Consider the following 19,092-nt stretch of genomic DNA (forward strand, 5'->3'; position numbering starts at 1 on the left):
CCTGCACCACCACCTGCACCACCCCCTGCGCTGCCGCTCCCACAACAACAGTCACCACCATCATCCCCAGTGGGCAGCCGTCTAAGGCTGCTGGAGACGGCCTGGTGTCTCCCTCCACTACTACCAGCACCTGCACCATGGGCAGCACCGGCATCATCTCCACCGCAGACACCGCCGCAGGCACTGCCACCTGCACCGCCATATGCACCACCACATGCCCAGCCGGTGCCACTACAGTGGACATCATCAGCATCCCTAGTGGTCAGCCGTCCGAGGTTGCTGGAGACATCCTGGACCCTGCATCCACCACTTGAGGCACCACCACCAGCACTGGCACTACCAGCAGTTTGCAGCTTAAGGCACCGCAGGATGGAGTCTGGCTCTGCCTCCATGGAGTATCATGCTACCTGTTCCCTGCACATCTCGTGCCTCAGACACCCAGGTGAGGGAATGTGAACTGCCACACCCCAGGTGCAGCATCACTGGGCACAATGCACCCCCACCAGAACCAGTGGAGAAAGGCATCCACTCCCCCTATCCTTGGCAGGATGAAGCAGACTGGGCACAAGGCCCCCTCCAGAACCAGTGGAGAGATGCATCCACTCACCCAATCCTTGGCAGGATGAAGCAGACTGGGCACAAGACCCCCTCCAGAACCAGTGGAACATGTTACCCACTTGAGAGACTGTGGCCTTGCACTCCCCAGGACCAAGCAGTGGGTAGCCCACTCACTTGAGAGACTTGAGAGACTGTGGGTTTGCACTCCCCAGGACCAAGCAGTGGGCAAACCACCCACTTGAGAGACTTGAGAGACTGTGACTTTGCACTCCCAAGGACATCGCTGTGGGCATGTTGCCCCCTCGAGGAGCAGTGGCATAGTACCATCTTCTCGCTGAGGTGCCCCCCTCCCCTTCCCCCTGAGGTGCCTTGTGTTTTCAACCTGATGCCCCTGCAGTGTTCCCTCCGTTTTGAGGCAGGAGTCAAGTGTGGGCTTCACCCATGATTTTTTTGGCCACTGGTCCACGGACATTTGCAATGGACAGTGTACGGCCCTCTGTACATATTGTACATATTTGTATAAACTGTTGTTTACATTGGTTAACTTTATATGCATTTTCTAAATATCAGAGATTTTACTCAATTCCTTTTGTCCTTGCGTTCTTCCAGGGGGTTATGGGATGTATCTCTAATGTTGTTGGATCTGTTAGTGTGTATGGTGTTGTGGTTGAGGGTGGGGGATGGGGGTGTTGCATGTTGCGTTTGTGTGTGACTCTCTTTTTCCTCCCCCCTCCCCTGTGTGCTAGGTGCAGTACTCACCGTGGTCGTCACCCCCGCCTTATTTCAAATTCCTGGTGTATTAGCAGATACACCAACATGGGGAGGACCTGCAGTTTGGGCTCCATGGCGTCCTGGTTCTTCGTTGAGTGTCGAACGGTGAGTGGTTCCACTTCAGTGTACTGTTTCCGCTGTGCTTTTGATGTCGTTAGTACCACCGCAGAAAAGCTGGCGAATTGGTGCCTTGTAATACGGTGGGCGGTACATTGTTTTCTGCCTGCCTGTTGGCGGTGACCGCCGCGGTGTTTGTTGCTAATGCCCTGGCAGTCAGAGTGTTAAAGTGTCTGTCTATGTTGGCAGTTTCCGCTGTGGTCGTGATACCATTTTTTTGTCTGCTAGTCTGTTGGCAGTATTATTGCTGCTTTATCACCGACAGCCAGGGTTGTAATGAGGGCCTAAATGTTTTAAGGATTAAACTGATATTAAGATGTAATTTAGATTCTAGAATATATGGAAACAATTCTGAATTTCTATTGATTAATGAGTTACATAAGTGTGCAAAAATAGAGAAATTCAGTTCGGTGTTATACTGACTGAAATGTAATAATGGAGTCCTTTTGTTTAAAGTAACTGTAACATGAATATTAATGAAGAATTACAAGCTTGTATAATAAAATATGTTTATTAGAACTTATTAATCAAATGAATTGTTTTTACTCACTTGCATTAGCCTAGTTGAGGCCTACTAGGTCTGTATTTCGTGACTGTGCAGAGAATGCTGATTTCATTTCACAACCTGAACTTTCTTTCAGACCTTGTTCCCTTGAGAAGACTGGCTTTGGTAATAGACCCCTATTACTTTAGACATAGAAAGAAGTGAAACAATGTCCTTAAATGTAGAACATTCTGAACTGTGGACTGACACATACAATTGTTTCAACCTTGCATGGAGCTACATGGATGGATGTTGTTCCCATGACAGACCTAAGAAGATGTGTTGATGTATCATCTTGGAATCGTGTGATCGATTGCTATTGGATCATGCACCTCCAACGTAACATGGACTGTCTCTCAAATTGCTCTATGAACTCTAATATGTCATTGTCAGAATCCAGACATAAACTTTGCTGATGAAGAACACTGCATGCTGTGCCAGTTGGAGAGGTACCTTCCTCTCTGCCTTTTGCCCCCTTGGAATGTTATGCTGAGACTTGGAGATTTTCTTCCTATCCCATGCGGAAAGGTTCCTAATTGAGCTTCTGACATGCTGTGGCTTTCCCTTCTTATCTATATTTTGCTCACCTTAGTTAGGATCTTGTTGCTTCAGATTACCTTTTCCACATTTGTTTTGTACTTTTTGTTCTTTTTGTCGTTTACGCACGTGTTTTGTCCCACACATTTATTTCCATGATTTGGCTAATTGTAGGGTTTCCCAGTTCCCAACTAAATTAACATCTGCTGATTTTGAAATTGACTTCATGATTGTCAAACCTGAGAACACTTGATTTCTACATCTCAAATAATCCTGTTAATATTTTGTACTCTTCTTTTTGAGTAGTTAGTTTTATTAATATTAGTTAGCCTGAACTTATTTAGTTGCCTTGGGCAACCCTTGCTGATCCTGTACATTTATAATTTGTCTTGAGAGTTGCCTACATGACTTTCAATTAATCAATCAGGATTTATACAGTGTGGCTAATCTTCTGATAGAGTATCCAGGTGCTTGGAGGCCACTGAGGCTTATTCGAAATGCCAGGTCTTGAGGACCATTCAGTATTCCAGAAGTGAGGTGATGGACTTAAGGTGTGTACAGAGGCTGTTCCAGTATTTTGCTGCAACATGAAAGAAGGCACGTCCTCCACTTCTGCTTTGGTATCTGCAGGGAGAATTGGCAAGTGAAAGGGAGGCAGAGTGTAGTCTTCCCGACGGTTGATGGAAGTTCAGGCTGTGGTTAATGTACGCGGGCCCTTGGTTGTGTAGAGTCTTGTGTGAGTGGGTCAGCAGCTTCAATTGGCGAGCTTAAGTTTCTAACAAATTCCTCAACTTCATTTTTAACTGGAGTTTTCCTTGTATAGCCACATCGGTCATACTGTTTAATTGAACTGGTTTGTATTGAAATTGTGTTAATGGTAATACCACATCCTATGCAGGGTGTAAACATCTGTTGACCTTGAGGATCATTGTTTCCTGCAAAGGATGAAAATGCTCCAGCGGTAGTAAGTTGGGGGAAAATCCTACCCCAAGAGCACATTAGGCTAGTGTGAGCACACTTGTGCTAACTATTTTGTGTTCTGTTGCATTTAGCATTATTTCCTAGTGCAAAATGCAGCCACACATACATTTTGGACACAAGGGGGTATTTTTACACTAAGAAATAGTGCTAAATGCAGAATTACTCTTTTTGTGTAATTCAATTCAGTCAATTCAATCTCTCTGATTTTTTATTTAATTCAGAATGAGTATGTTACATTTAATTATGCAAGTTATGGTCACTCATACGCATGACCCGGTCTGTCACAACTTGGGAAAGAGAACATTATTTATACTTTTGCGCGAACAATTAGAGGTCCATTGAACACAGCAGAAGTTTCCTCTCAGTTGGGATTTTTTCTTCTTTTGGCCTCGGTTGGAATGTAACCTTCTTCCTGGCCCCACAGGGCAATCTCCATACTCAGTCTGGACTTGGCTCCTCTCAAAATCACCTTGCACAAATGAAGTTAAGGGAAGAAACCTGGGAGTCGTAGCCAGGGGCATAGTTGGGTCAGTAAAATTGTGGGGTGTAAGCTTCAGATTTTCCAACAATAACATTGTAATAAAATGTTGAAATACATTATATGACAAGTAGGGCACATGGGAGAGGCTTAAGGGCAGTGGAAAGAGAAACGAATGTTGATTGGTAAGGGTAATTAGTGAGACAGGGGCGCAAAGGCCTTCTAAATAAGCCCCAAAGTTTTGTAAAACAGCCAACATTTTTGAAGACTTTCAAAACAGAAAGAGGGAAAAAGTGTGTGTACATTTTTTCTGGGTGTATGTAAAAATTCTTGATGAAATCTGACAAACAGCTCACCATACATGACTGAAAGCACCTGTACCCAACTGTTTACTTGAAAATACATCTATTAGGAGAGTGTAGCACCACAAACAATTCCTGAGGCTACGCCGCTGGTCGTAACTCTAATTTTCAAAAGATCCAGCTAGATTCCTGATCAAGGATATATTTATACAGAAAATTCCTTTCCAGGTCTTAGATTGTGATACAAGTATTTTTATTTTCTTAGGAAGTGACTAGTCCCAGAGTTTAATGAATGGAAGATACTTTCTGTTCTATTTCTAGTTATATTTCTATTTCCCAGTCAATCTTTAGGACCAATTTACAAGCATATCAGGGGAGTGGATAGTCACAGTACATGTCACTGGTTTCGAGTTACTTTCTTGAACAGTTCTCTTGTCAGTACATGCAACCTGCTGTTATATTCTTGTGCTGTGTGCTGTCTACTGCGTGTAATTCTTCAGAGGATTTTTTCCAGCTCCCAGTTTTCTGTCCTTTGAAAAGCCAATGCTTTCTCCACTCTGCTTCTCCTTTCTTTCCTGTCCGGTATTCATCCTGGATTCAGGCATGATTAAGACAGCAGAAGGTCCTTTCTTTGAACTAAGAAAACTTTTCTTTCATCACCAAAGAAGACACCCATGTCTTCTTACAGACCTCGATAAAACCAGAGATACATTCACTTTATCTCGATGCCAGAGAAGGCATATGAAATCAACCTTGCACCATCAGGTACATCAAACTATACCAAAGCCATATATAGTACGTTAAGCACTTTCATTCCAATAGTAAGCTCTTGTCATCACATTTTATAACAGTACTCCACCACAAGATGACATTAAACACCCATTGGCAACATTATACGAAACAAATCACCAATGCAATATAGTTATGTAGGTGTGGCCCCTTTGCTCATTGACACTGAACAACACTTTGCTCCTCAACACCCCTACCTCAACCAAGCACATTACAAACATCACCTAGCACTATCACACACATAACATAGCACTAAAACTATGTACATAGTGAAGCATTGACTCTTCAACAGTATAACTTTCTTCTTTCACTAATCTACATGTAAACAATTCAAAATAAGTACAATAAATGTCCCATAGTCACATGTACATAATTGTGCATGAACCATGGGCCTGATTTATGAAAAGTTAGCGTTGCCTTTATGTCATTTTTTGCCTCAAAAGTGGTGCAAACTTACAAAATATAAGTATATTTTGTAAGTTCGTGCCGCTTTTGCTTAAAAAAATTACATAAAGGCGGCGCTAACTTTTCATGAATCAGGCCCCGTATGCCAAGCAATGCAGCAGGCGAACTCAACAGCAAACGTAAGATGAGCATTAGAAATCCTTACAACACAACATAAGTCCATCGGCACACACATATGTTCACACATCTGAGGATCCTGATAAATCCATGACTGGATCCGGAGATGCCCTGTTGTCTAAGAATAATTACTAAAGAACACATTAGTCAGTATCACCCTAGCAGGATAGGACCTCAAAGAATTAATTACTGAACAATGATAAACACAGTTAAATACACTAGCCTCAAACTACCTCAACTCCAATTAACCAAAATTCCAGAAAACTAATGGGCACCTACAACCTACAATGATGTGCTTTTCAAAGTAAGATTTATTAATATAAGCAGGACAATACGTCAAGAACAGCCTTTCTTCAGACTTCTCCTTCAACTGTCCACTGCCGCTCCCGTCAACCGCCCACATTCCATCCCCCTAACATTCCTTTGTGTCTCAGTGCTTGTTCATACATCAACAAGCACTGAGACCCAACATATCTTCCCCCTTAATATAAGAACTAAAAATACAATATAAGAATTAGAAGATTACAACAAAATGAGAAATGAACAATAAATGAATACTCATACAGTAGAATAGACAAATTAAAATGGAACATAAGCAGAATATGCGGAAACACAATCACATGAATCAGGAATACTAAATTGAAAATCCAATTTCAAGTTTTCTAAACATGTTAAGTAAATAATAAATAATCTTGATATTTGTTAGGTAATTTATTTTCCCTGAAGATGCTCTAGGTTTTAGTCCTTCCACATTATCGATTGAGTTCTTGTTGTTGCATGCACATCTACCCTTTTATCTTTAACTTTCACTTCATTAGCTGTTGAAATTTTTTCCTTATTCCACCAATTTCCATCATCCAATTAAACTCCATTTTTTCAAACTCTCACAACCATTTTGGGTGATGAAAATGTTGCCTCTCCTTTCTGAATTTTACGTGTACCTTTAACTTTTACATAATCTTTTACCTTCACATAAATTGTCTTTCTTGGTTCCTCTATATACCTTTTCTGAGCTTGTACTCTCCTTTCACCTACCTTCTCTATCATGCATTTATCAATGATGAATTCACCCATCCACTGTCGTGTTAATTTGGTTGCTGGAACCTGCCTCTCAATAATACAAATGGTGTAACACTTGTATCCGTGTTGGGAGTAGTACGCACAGCCCAAAACAATTTTTTGAGCTCCAATTTGCAATTTAAACTATTTGCGTTTGCTAATTGCACATCACCTTTAATGACCTAATTGAATCGCTCCACAAGACCATTGCTTCTAAGATGATACAATGAAGCTTTAGCATGTTTGATGCCCATGTGTACCAAATATTTAGAGAATTGAGTTGAAGTAAACTGACAGCCATTATCCATCAAAACTTCATCAGGGATTCCCTCCTTATCAAAAACCGATTCAAGGAATTCCATAATTTGTGTGATATTAGGTACCTTTACAAACTTGAGCTCAGGCCAACGACTGTTAAAATCTATTGGTACTACCCTGTATTCTACTACCACACTGGATAGCACCATGGGGCCAACAATATCAATTGCAATCTTGCTACATGTTTTGTTAGATACACTTATTGCCTCAACAGGACTAGGTAACATGACTTGAGATTTATCACTGACAGCACATTAAAGAATCTCTCACAAAGGGTTCTGGCCACCAACATTTTTCACGGATTCCCCTCTTCATAGCCCACATCCCTATGTGCCCTTCATGAACAAGAGTTATTACCTTGTTCCCTATTCTCTCTGGCACAAACAAAATATTAGGCCGCATTAGAAGTTGATTGACCACCGATAATTATTCAAAAACTTGTTTGTATGCCTCACTTACTTTTCCATTGGGTTTTTACTCAGTTCATCCTTGTGAAATACCATGTTTAACCTCACTTATCTGTTCATCATCATCTAATGCTTTCCTCCACTCATCTTTCCGTACGGCACCTTCCAGATGGCAATCTATTGTGCACGCTAATTCATCATCATCCTCAATCCTTTCTTCACTTTCATTACTTATGTTCACACTAGGCAGACGAGTAAGAAAATCCACAAGTAAATTTCTAGCTCCTGGTACATATTCAGTATGATAATCATATGTTTGTAATCTGTACTGCCATTTTACTATTTTGGGAGTAGCATGTTGTGCAACTTTAGAGGAGAACAGCTGCACTAAAGGTTTGTGATTCACCCTGACTGTAAAATGCATGTCCCACAAATAAGCTTTAAAGTGTACAATCCCCCACCAACACGCGAGGACTTCTCTTTCTTTTGGCGAGTAAGTAGATTCTGCACCCCATCAAACTACGATAAGCAAATGCAATCACCTCATCCTAACCTAGTTTACGTTGCAATAAAACAGCACCTAAATCTTTTTGATTGGCATCAGTCATGATTATTATTTCATCCTTAGTGATGAATGGTTTTAATGGAATGACATGTGCTTTTTCTTTTTTTATGATCTGAAATTCTTGTTTGCAATTTGAGTTCAATTCAAATTTAACATTCTTCTTCAAAAGATTCCTTATATTTTACGTTTTTTCAGCATATTTAGGAACAAATCTAGCATAGAGTTCTATCAATCTCATAAATTATCTTACCTAATCTTTGTTTCCAAGAGATTGAAAATCCTCTATAGCTTTAACTAAGCTTGCCGTAGGTTCTACTCCTTGCTCAGATATTTTGTAACCTAAGAAATCAATATATGTTGCATTGAATTTACATTTGTTCTCATTGAGTTTGACCCAATTTTCTTTCAAAATTGACAAGCTTGTCTCAACCTTTCATTGTGTTGTCTTTTCTAAAAATTAAGACATAATCCTAAAATGCAATGATTCAATCAAGATCTTTGAACAAATGATCTACAACCCTCTGAGCAACAGCAGAGGCCCAAGCCAGACCAAATAGCATACGTTTAAATTGGATCAAACCTTCAGGTGTGATAAAGGAAGGTAAATGCCTACACTCAGGGTGTAGATTAATCTGACGGTATGCACAAACCATGTCCAATAAACTATGGGGGTCCTTACAACCCTGGCGGATGGTGTTAAAGCGGTGGTAAGACAGCAAACAGGCCGGCGGTAAACAAATGGGAATTATGACCGTGGCGGAAAACGCCAACAAAGACAGCCACTTTAACACTCCGACCGCCACGGCGGTACAGACAAACAGCACGGCGGTCACCGCCAACAGACAGGCGGGAGACAAAGTACCGCCCACAGTATCACAACCTACCAATCCGGCACCTTTTCTGGGGCGGATTCACTGTGGATAAAAACACGGCGGAAACAGCCATTTCAAAGGGAAAACGCTCACCTCTACACACTCCATGAGGAAGGAGGACACCATGGAGCCGGAACTCCAAATACTTCCTGCACTAGTCTTCCTGCTCCTGTACAACCATCATCAACGCTGGCGCCGAAGACAACGGTGAGTACTGCACCTATGACATAGGGGAGGGGGAGGCAAAAGTCAGGGACACACGCACGCAACACTCCCACCCCGACCCTCACCCACTACAACACACACACCAATGCATATCCAAACATTACAGTAACAACCCTCAACCCCCCCGGAAGAATGCAAAGACAAAAGGAAATGTGTTCAACCATTGTAATATATCAAAATACAGGAAACAAATATATACAGATATATATACACATTCAACAAAATATACATCACGATTAGTAGTGCAGGTAATGCACCATTCATCATCCGTGGACCACTGGGCCCAAAATGCATGGGCGAGGCCCACATCAGATACCTGATCAAAACGGAGAGAACACTGCCGGGGCATCAGATAGAAATACAACAGGCACCTCAGGGGGAAGGGAAGGGGGGGCACCTCAGCCAGATGAGTGCACCACGCCAGATCCACAACGGGCTCCATGCCCATTGATGTATCCTGGGGAGTGCAAAGCCACAGTCTCTCAAGTCTCTACAGTGGGTGGTTTGCCCACTCGACCATCCTGGGGAGTGCAAAGCCACAGTCTCTCAAGTCTCTACAGTGGGTGGTTTGCCAACTGGACCATCCTGGGGAGTGCAAAGCCACAGTCTCTCAAGTCTCTACAGTGGGTGGTTTGCCCACTGGACCATCCTGGGGAGTGCAAAGCCACAGTCTCTCAAGTGGATGACAGTTTCCACTGGTTCTGGAGGGGGACTGGTGCCCAGAGTGCTTCATCCTGTGAAGGACAGAGGTAGTGGATGTATGTCTCCACTGGTTCTGGAGGGGGACTGGTGCCCAGAGTGCTTCATCCTGTGAAGGACAGAGGTAGTGGATGCATGTCTCCACTGGTTCTGGAGGGGGATAGATGCCCAGAGTGCACCACTCTCCCGTGACGGTCCCAGTTCCGTCACTGGCCCTGCCGCTCATGTGCTAGCGGTGCTTGAGTTGGCGGTCCTTGCCCTGTTTAGCAGCCTTTGCCCTGTTCATCGGTGCTTGAGTTTGCAGTGTCTGACCTGTACAGCGGTGCTTGCCATGGCGGTCTTTGCCCTGTTCAGCGGTGCTTGAGTTTGCAGTGTCTGACCTGTTCATCGGTGCTTGCCATGGCGGTCCTTCATTGCCCAGCTGGGCTGGGGCTGGCGGTCCTTCATTGGGCAGCTGGGCTGTGGCTGGCAGTGGCCTCTGGGCCACTGACGATGGGGCTGCCCTCCTGGGCACTGACTCTGGCGGTGGCCTCCTGGCCACTGACGATGGGACTGCCCTCCTGGGCAGTGACTCTGGCGGTGGCCTCCTGGCCAGTGACGATGGGGCTGCCCTCCTGGGCACTGACTCTGGAGGTGGCCTCCTTGCCACTGACGATGGGGCTGCCCTCCTGGGCACTGACTCTGGCGGTGGCCTCCTGGCCAGTGACGATGGGACTGCCCTCCTGGGCACTGACTCTGGCAGTGGGCTCCTGGCCAGTGACGATGGGGCTGGCGGTGGCCTCCTGGGCAGCGGGGATGATGGCGGTCTTCTCCACCGTGCTGCTCTTCCCAGACTTTGGTGATTTCTTCTGCCCCTTCCCCACCTTGGGAGGAGTCACAGCTGAGTGGACACTCCCCCCGGGACCCTTGTGAGCGGCTTTGCTGGCTGTAGTCTTCCCCCACTCCCGCCGGGCACTGTCCAACTTCTGGTGCTTCACAGGGGGGCGGACTGGCTGTGCTGTGGCTCCGTGTCACACTGGCTGCCCTGGTGCCCGGTGCACTCCACATACCTCTAACAGGCACCACTGGTACCGGAGATTTTTTGGCTGAGGTGCTAGTACGGGACCTATGAATTGGAGGGGGGTGGGAAAGAGGTCAAGCTGGGTCAGGAAATGTTTCTTCAGTACACTGGGACGGGTAGCTGGAGAGGCTCTGGGAGTGGAGGAAGAGGAGGTGGTTGTAGGAGATGTAACTTTTGTGGCTTTGGGTGCAGGTGCATGCGCTGGAGGCTGTCGTGAGGTGGATGGATGTTGGGTGGGTGTGTGCCTGCGTTTGTGTACTTTGGGAGGGGGCATCACAGACACACTGGGAGAGGACACAGGGGACGTGTAAATGGTAGTGGGGGTGGTGACTGCACGTGAGCTGGTGTGGTGGTTGGTGTGCTGTGTGGGACCTAGTGGCTATAGTGGTAGTGCATGCAGGTGAGAGTGTAGAAGACACTGGGAGGGAGGAGGGAGATGACGAGGAGGGGGACACAGTGGAGGCAGTGGATGTTGCTGTGTCTGTATGTGTGTGATGCTTGCGTGAGTGCCTGTGGGATGTGTGGTGCTTATGTTTGCCTGAGCTTCCCATGTGTGTTGAGGTGTGTGCAGGCTGGTCTGATGGTGTGCTTGGGATAGGCAGGGGTACAGGGGATTGGGTCTGGGTGGAGGAAGCTGGAGGGGGGAGGCTAGAGACAGGGACAATGGCTGCCATTAGTGCTGAGGCCAGGGCTTGCAGGGTTCGATGAAGGGCAGCCTGACCATAATGAATGCCCTCCAGGAATGCATTTGTGTGTTGCAATTCCCTTTCTACACCCTGGATGGCATTCAAAATGGTAGGCTGCCCAACAGTGAGGGACCTGAGGAGGTCAATGGCATCCTCACTGAGGGCAGCAGAGGTGACAGGGGCAGGGGCTGAGGTGCCTGGGGCGAAGGTGATGCCCACCCTCCTGGGTGAGCGGGCACGGGGCGAAGGCTGAGGGTCTGCTGAGAGTGCTGTGCTGGTGGGGGGGGTGGCGGCTGTACCTGTAGAAGTGGGGGGCACAGATTTTGCTGCCAACACAAGGGAGCTCCCATCGGAGGACGAGTCTGTGTCGCTGGTTGCAGATCCGGTGACCGCCGTGAAGCTCCCTCGCCCTCCGTCCCACTGGTGTATTCTGAGTCCGTGGTGTGGCCCTCCATGGCCATGTGGGATGCAGCTCCCTCGTGCTCCGGTGCCACTGTACCTCCGCCTGATGATGCTGATGCACACAAGAACAGGGAGACCAAAAAAAGGGGGGTTGGAACGACAGAAGAAAGACAGGTTGGGTGCATGGCTTACCGCTACCGTTGGCGGACAATACAGACACAGCAGCCCCCTGCACTACACCGTGCTGTTGGGCTCTACAGATGCAATTCCTGGGATAGGTCCTACATGGCTATGGTCGACATCTGCACACATAGATGACACAGGGGCATGTATACCTGTATTTGGCACTCTACAGAGGTGGGGTGGAGTGCCACATGGCCTGCATTACGGAGGGGTCTAGCCTACGGAACTCGCCCTGGCCTAGGGAAACCCACAGCCCTCCTCCACCACCCAGACACCTTCACTGCGTGCAAAGTCAGCAGAATGATGTTTGACTCACCCCTTGTGTCTGCTGTGATGCCCTCAATCGCCCATCAAACTCAGGGTAGGATCCGGAACATCAGGGGGGTCATGGTGCGACGGGCACCCCTCCCACGTTGGGAGGCCATCCCCAGCTGAGCCTCTGCCGTCTTCTTGATCCAGCGGCGAATGTCCTCCTATCTTTTACAGCAGTGGGTGCTCCGTCTCTGGTGGACCCCCAGGGTCCGGACGTCCTTGGCGATGGCAGGCCAAATATCCTTCTTCTGGTGGGCGCTGACCTACATGACATGGACAGGGGAAGAAGAGAAGTCATTACCAACTGCAATGTCAAAGTGAGTGGCCCACATCCCTACCCTTGCCATGTGGCACATGCATTCACAGTCCTTCATGCACTCAGAACTGTGGCCCCTTCCTTCTTACAACCAGCCCCCTCCTCTCAGGCATAGCCCATACAACGTGCTCCCTGTGTACTTACCTGTTGGTCTGGATGACCGTAGAATAGCGTGTACTGGGGGAGGACCCCGTCCACGAGCTTCTCCAACTCCTGTGCAGTGAAGTCAGGGGCCCTTTCCCCAGACGCAAGAGCCATTGTCTCTTCCAGACCGAGGTCACAGCAGCACTTGCAGTGTAGGTCCTCTCCTGTCGAAGATCAGGTATCGAGTGATTGAACAGATAGAAAATGGCGGTCACGTCCGCGGCGGTCACGTCCGCGGCGGTGCGTATCATCACCGCCGGCGCACTTCGTCATTGGCTCCTGGGACCCATAGGGTCCAATGTTAACCAATGCTGCATTGCGCTTCGGTCTTCGACCGCCTACCGTGATGGTGTAGAACGCCAGCGCAGTTACCTCACATCCCATTGTCCCAGTTTAGAGGTCAGGCAGCCGCCATTTCAGGGGCCCACATGGCTTCATTTTCAACTGCGTCACACATACCTAGGCCTAGACTCAACACACATACAGACAACTTTTTGGATTATGTTTCGTGTTCTGTGTAGACTGTGGGTACATACCTCTGAGTTGGTTGACTCTGTGGTCGCTGTTGTCCTTCCTAGGCACCGTCCGCTGGGACATGTGAGGAGATGGCGGAATCCTCTGGTGTACCGACCGCTGGTGGACCTGTTGACAATGGAGGAGCGACATTTAATCATCACCTACAGGTTTGACCGTGCCACAATCCAGGAATTGTGTACCCAGTTGGAGCCTGACCTGATGTCAGCAATCCGCCATCCCACAGGGATCCCCCTTCAAGTGCAGGTGCTATCAGTGCTCCATTTCCTAGCAAGTGGGTCAGTTCAAACAACAGTGGCCATGGCATCAGGGATGTCCCAGCCTATGTTTTCCAACGTGTTGTCCAGAGTGTTGTCTGCCCTGCTGAAACACATTCGGAGCTACATCGTTTTCCCTCAGGTGGAGGATTGGGCTACTGTTAAAGGTGACTTCTATGCCCTGGGACATATCCCCAACATCATAGGTGCCATTGATGGGTGAAGCTCTGGTCCCCCCCACAGGAGTGAACAGGTGTACAGGAACCGGAAGAGTTATCGTTTCATGAATGTACAGATGGTATGTTTGGCAGACCAGTACATCTCCCAGGTAAATGCTATGTACCCTGGCTCTGTGCATGACGCCTACATCCTGCGGAATAGCAGCATCCCTTATGTGATGGGTCAACTCCAGAGGCACCGGGTGTGGCTATTAGGGGACTCTGGTTACCCCAACCTGTCATGGCTACTGACCCCAGTGAGGAATCCCAGGACCAGGGCAGAGGAACGCTACAATGAGGCCCATGGGCGGACTAGGAGAGTGATAGAAAGGACCTTCGGCCTCCTGAAGGCCAGTTCAGGTGCCTCCATATGACAGGTGGTTCCCTATTCTACTCACCAAGGAAGGTGTGCCAGATCATGGTGGCCTGCTGTATGCTGCACAATCTGGCTTTGCGACGACAGGTGCCTTTTCTGCAGGAGGATGGTCCAGATGGCGGTGTTGTGGCAGCTGTGGAGCCTGTGGACAGTGATGAGGAGGAAGCAGAGGAAGAAGACATTGACAACAGGGACTCAGTTATCCAGCAATATTTCCAGTGACACAGGTGAGAACACATTCCTGCCTACTACAAGTACTTTCACACTTCTACCTCTATCCTGTCTGTCGATTTCAACCAGTATATGGTAACTGAGTTGTACATTTCCCTTACGGTTTCACAGGTGTGGTTACCAACGTGTGTCATCTGCTTAGATTCCTCTTTGACTTGAGATATGTGACATAGGTATGTTGACATTACATTTGAGAACGGATTTTGTCACTGTCATTGGTAATACACATTTTCAAAATCACAGACTGACTCCAGATTGTTTTGTGGTTCAAGGGTGTTTATTGAAGTGCTAAATATTGGAGGGGGGTGGTAAAATGGTGAGGGGTGATAGTGGAGGAATGTTCATGGCAGAGTCCAGTCTATTAGTCTCACAGGTGCACTGCCCATGTGGGCATAGGAAGTGGAGCTGGGGCAGTTGCAATGTGGACAGGGTTACAAAGTGGGGCAGTGGGATGACAGTCAGGGTGGTCTCATTTCTTGGTGGGGTCTTGGCATCGTTCTCTGTCCTGTTCCTGGATCTCAGGGACCGCTTGCCGGGTGGTTCTCCGTCTGAAGGGGGTGGGGTGCTGGTGTGGTGGTCCTGCGGCGGTACCTCCTGTCCACTAGCGCCGGGGGAGGTGGTGGGCAGTTCTTCGTCCATGCTAGTGTCAGGGGCCCCTTGGAGTGCCACGGTGTCTCTCCTGGTCTTCAGTATCTCCTTCAGCACCCCTACCATGGTACCCAGGGTGGAGTTGATGGATCTGAGTTCCTCCCTGAAGCCCAAATACTGTTCCTCCTGCAGGCGCTGGGTCTCCTGAAACTTGGCCAGGACCGTTGCCATCGTCTCCTGGGAGTGGTAGTATGCTCCCATGATGAAGGAGAGGGCCTCGTGGAGAGTGGGTTCCCTTGGCCTGTCCGCCCCCTGTCGCACAGCAGCCCTCCCAGTTCCCCTGTGTTCCTGGGCCTCCATCCCCTGGACCGTGTGCCCACTGCCACTGCCCCCAGGTCCCTGTTGTTGTTGGGGTGGTGGGTTATCCTGGGTTCCCTGTAGTGGTGGACACACAGCTGATTGATGTGTCCTGGGTACGGAGGTATGGGCCCACTGGGTGGGTGCTGTGCTGGTGTTACCAGAGGGTGGAAGGTCTGTGGTGGCCTGTGACTGGGTGTGGGGAACCGACTGTCCCGAGGCCCACAATGGTCCGGGCTGGTCATCTGGATCCAGTTGGACAGAGCTGCTGTCATCACTGTTGGCCTCTTCTGTGGGTGGGGTAGAGATGTCTGGACCCTCCTGTCTGGTGACGTTGGGTAGTGGTCCTGCAGGGGTGGAAAGGCATGATTATTGCATCTGTGTGTGTCATGGTGTGCAATGGGTGGGTGAGCGTGTACCCTAGTGCTAGCATTCCTGTGTGGGGGCTTGTGTGATGATGGTTGGGGGTTGTTATGGGTATGTGCAGTGGGCATGCTTTAGTGATGGGTGTCCATGCTTTGTTGTGTCATGCAGGGCTTGTTGTTGGGATGGGTGGTTTGTGTTATTAGTACATATGTGAGGAGTTGGAGTGAGATTGGTGAGGGTGGGGGTATGTGATGGCATGCAGGTAGGGTGGGGGGATATGATAGTTAAGATTTGACTTACCAGGGTCCATACCTCCACCGACTCCTCCGAGGCCCTCAGGATGCATAATGGCCAAGACCTGCTCCTCCCATGTTGTTAGTTGTGGGGGAGGAGGTGGGGGTCCGTCGCCAGTCCGCTGTACCGCGATGTTGTGCCTGGAGACCACGGAACGCACCTTCCCCCGTAGGTCGTTCCACCTCTTCCTGATGCCGTCCCGATTTCTTGGGTGCTGCCCCACTGCGTTGACCCTGTCGACTATTCTTCGCCATAGCTCCATCTTCCTTGCAATGGAGGTGTGCTGCACCTGTGCTCCAAATAGCTGTGGCTCTACCCATACGATTTCCTCCACCATGACCCTGAGCTCCTCCTCCGAGAACCTGGGGTGTCTTTGCCGTGCCATGGGGTGGTGTAGGTGATGTGTGGGGTGGTGTATGTGGTGATGAGTGTGGTGATGTGTAGTGGTGTGTGGTGTTTTGTGCGTGGAAGTAGTGTGGGTGATGGTGTTGTGTGCCTCTGTGTGGTGGGGTTGTCTATGCTGTGCTGTCTCTCTGGCCTTCATCAAAATTTTTGGTCGTAGGGGTTTGTGGGTGATGTGGGTGTGTGTTTTATATAGTATTTAGTGTTTGGGAGTGGTGTGTATATGTGTATCAGGTGTGTGTCTTTCGAAATGTCCAATGTGGCGGTGTTTTGGAGATGTGTGTGTATTTTGAGCGCGGCGGTGTGTACTGCCAATGGAATACCGCGGTTGAAAGACCGCCGCGTGGATTCGTGGGTCGTGATAGCATGGGCATGTTTCTGTTGGCGTGACGGTGGAGTCTTTGTTTTCGCCAGTTTATCACTGACCTTTGTGTGGCGGACTTGTGTAAGTGTCTAAATTTTGTCGGATTTCGAGATGTGGGTCATAATAGCTCTGGCGGTATTCCGCGGCCGCCGCGCTGTATAGGCGGTCTTCTGCTCGGCGGTAAGCGTCTTTTACCGCCATTGTTGTAATGACCCCCTATATCTACTGGCATTCTTTAGAGTGGATATCATCTCAGTGATGTTAGGTAAGGGATGATGATCTATCCATATTTGCCCATTGAGATCTTGCAGGTCCACACACATACAAATAGACCCCTTAGCTTTACAAGTGATAACAATTGGAGCAACCCAATTAGAAGATTTTATTCTTTCTATTATGCCCTGATCACATTACTTTTTAAGCTCTTTTCTTAATTCGTCAGGGCTAAATGTACTCTCCGAAATGTATGTATTTTAGGATTAGCATTTTCTGTAAATTTAATTTTGTGGGTAAAACTCTTGAACATCCCAAGTCCTTCACAAAATACTCTAGGATACTCATTTTCCCATGCATTATATGTAACAGAAAGTACTTGCTTGTAATCCTTGCTTAAAATTTCCTGGGCAGGATTGTTTGCAAACATGTATCATCTTTTGCAACATACACGGTTCCTTTTCCAATACTTCCTTGAAAAATGAATTCGGCTTCATATTCACCCAATACTTCTATTGGTTTCCCTCCATAACCCACAGGTTTTATGCAAGAATCCTTAAGACTAATGTGATCAAAACATTCTATCTACTTTTGCTCATTCAGAGGAGTAAATGGTGACCCTGAATCAGCCATGACTCTTACTTCACTTCCATCTATAAGTAAGTTACAAAAAGGTATTTTAGCTCTATGAGAAGTTACACTACATAAATTCTCTTCATGCAGTACAGATATACTAGTAATAGTTAGAATGTCATCTTCATCACTGGTAGTTGCTTCATTACCATTCACATTACCATTAAGCACCCTGAGAATTTCACTACTTTTGCTAGGTGCAGATTTTGCTTTTGATCTACATACTCTAGCACAATGCCCCTTTTTTAAACACTTGGAATTTTTTGTATCCATTGCTGGATATACATTCACATTTCCTAAATGAAACATTCTACCACACCTATAATTCTCAAATTTTCTAGAATGTTCTTTTTTGCAAGATATCTCAGGCCTTTCTTTTGTTTTACTTTCTTTATTCTTCTGTTTAACCAATGATACACATTGTTGTGACAATTTTGCATCTGAAATGTTCATTTGTTCCATATATGACATTGTGTTTTCTATTGTGGTAGCTATCTCAACTGCTTTCTCCAATGTTAAGTTCGGGGTTGTTAACAATGTTTCTTGCACCTTCCTGTTGTTCGTTTTTTTCATCTTCACATGCTTTATAATCACATGACACTGCTAAAATTTTCAAGGCACCCACAAAGCTTGCAACAGGTTCACCTGTTATTTGAGTCCTTTTGTAAAACTTGCGTCTTTCATAATGACATTCTTAGATGCCTTAAATTTAGTGTCAAGAGATTTTATGGCTGATGAATATTCAGCAATTCCTCCATCTCCCTCTCCTTGCGGGACAACTTCATGGGGTATGTGTTTTAAAATCTTTCAACCTTCTGATCCTAATCAATGTCAAAGAATGGCAACTTTTGTGTGAGCAAAAGAATCACCATCCAAAGCATCAAGATATGCTTCAACCACCTCTTTCCACAATTCCCAGTATGATTCAGAAGTAGCAGGATCCTGTGTAAAAACAGGTGGTGGTATTATCGAGTGTTGCATGTCATAAGAACACTAAATTAATAATGTATAATAAGCTATATTAAGAGAGACATGAATGACTGAGAATCCCACACTCCTTAATTTATCCAATGTCTATACGATGTGATCAGCAGATGCTACCACTCCTTAATGTAATGCAGTATGTGACATGCTCAATATAACAAGGTGTGCGTGTCACTGTTTCTATACTCGAAGAGAAAGTTGCCGGAATGTTAGTTACTTATGCTGCATTGAAACATGATGACACAGCGTGTGTTACTAAAGACAGAAGTGCAAAGCTGAGGCATCACAGTTCCTCAAATTCCAAAGGTGTAACGCTTAATATAACATAGGTGTGTATTTCACCATTTCCATACACAAAGGTAAAAACC

This window comes from Pleurodeles waltl, chromosome 2_2 (assembly GCF_031143425.1).
Source record: "Pleurodeles waltl isolate 20211129_DDA chromosome 2_2, aPleWal1.hap1.20221129, whole genome shotgun sequence".
Classification (NCBI taxonomy): domain Eukaryota; kingdom Metazoa; phylum Chordata; class Amphibia; order Caudata; family Salamandridae; genus Pleurodeles; species Pleurodeles waltl.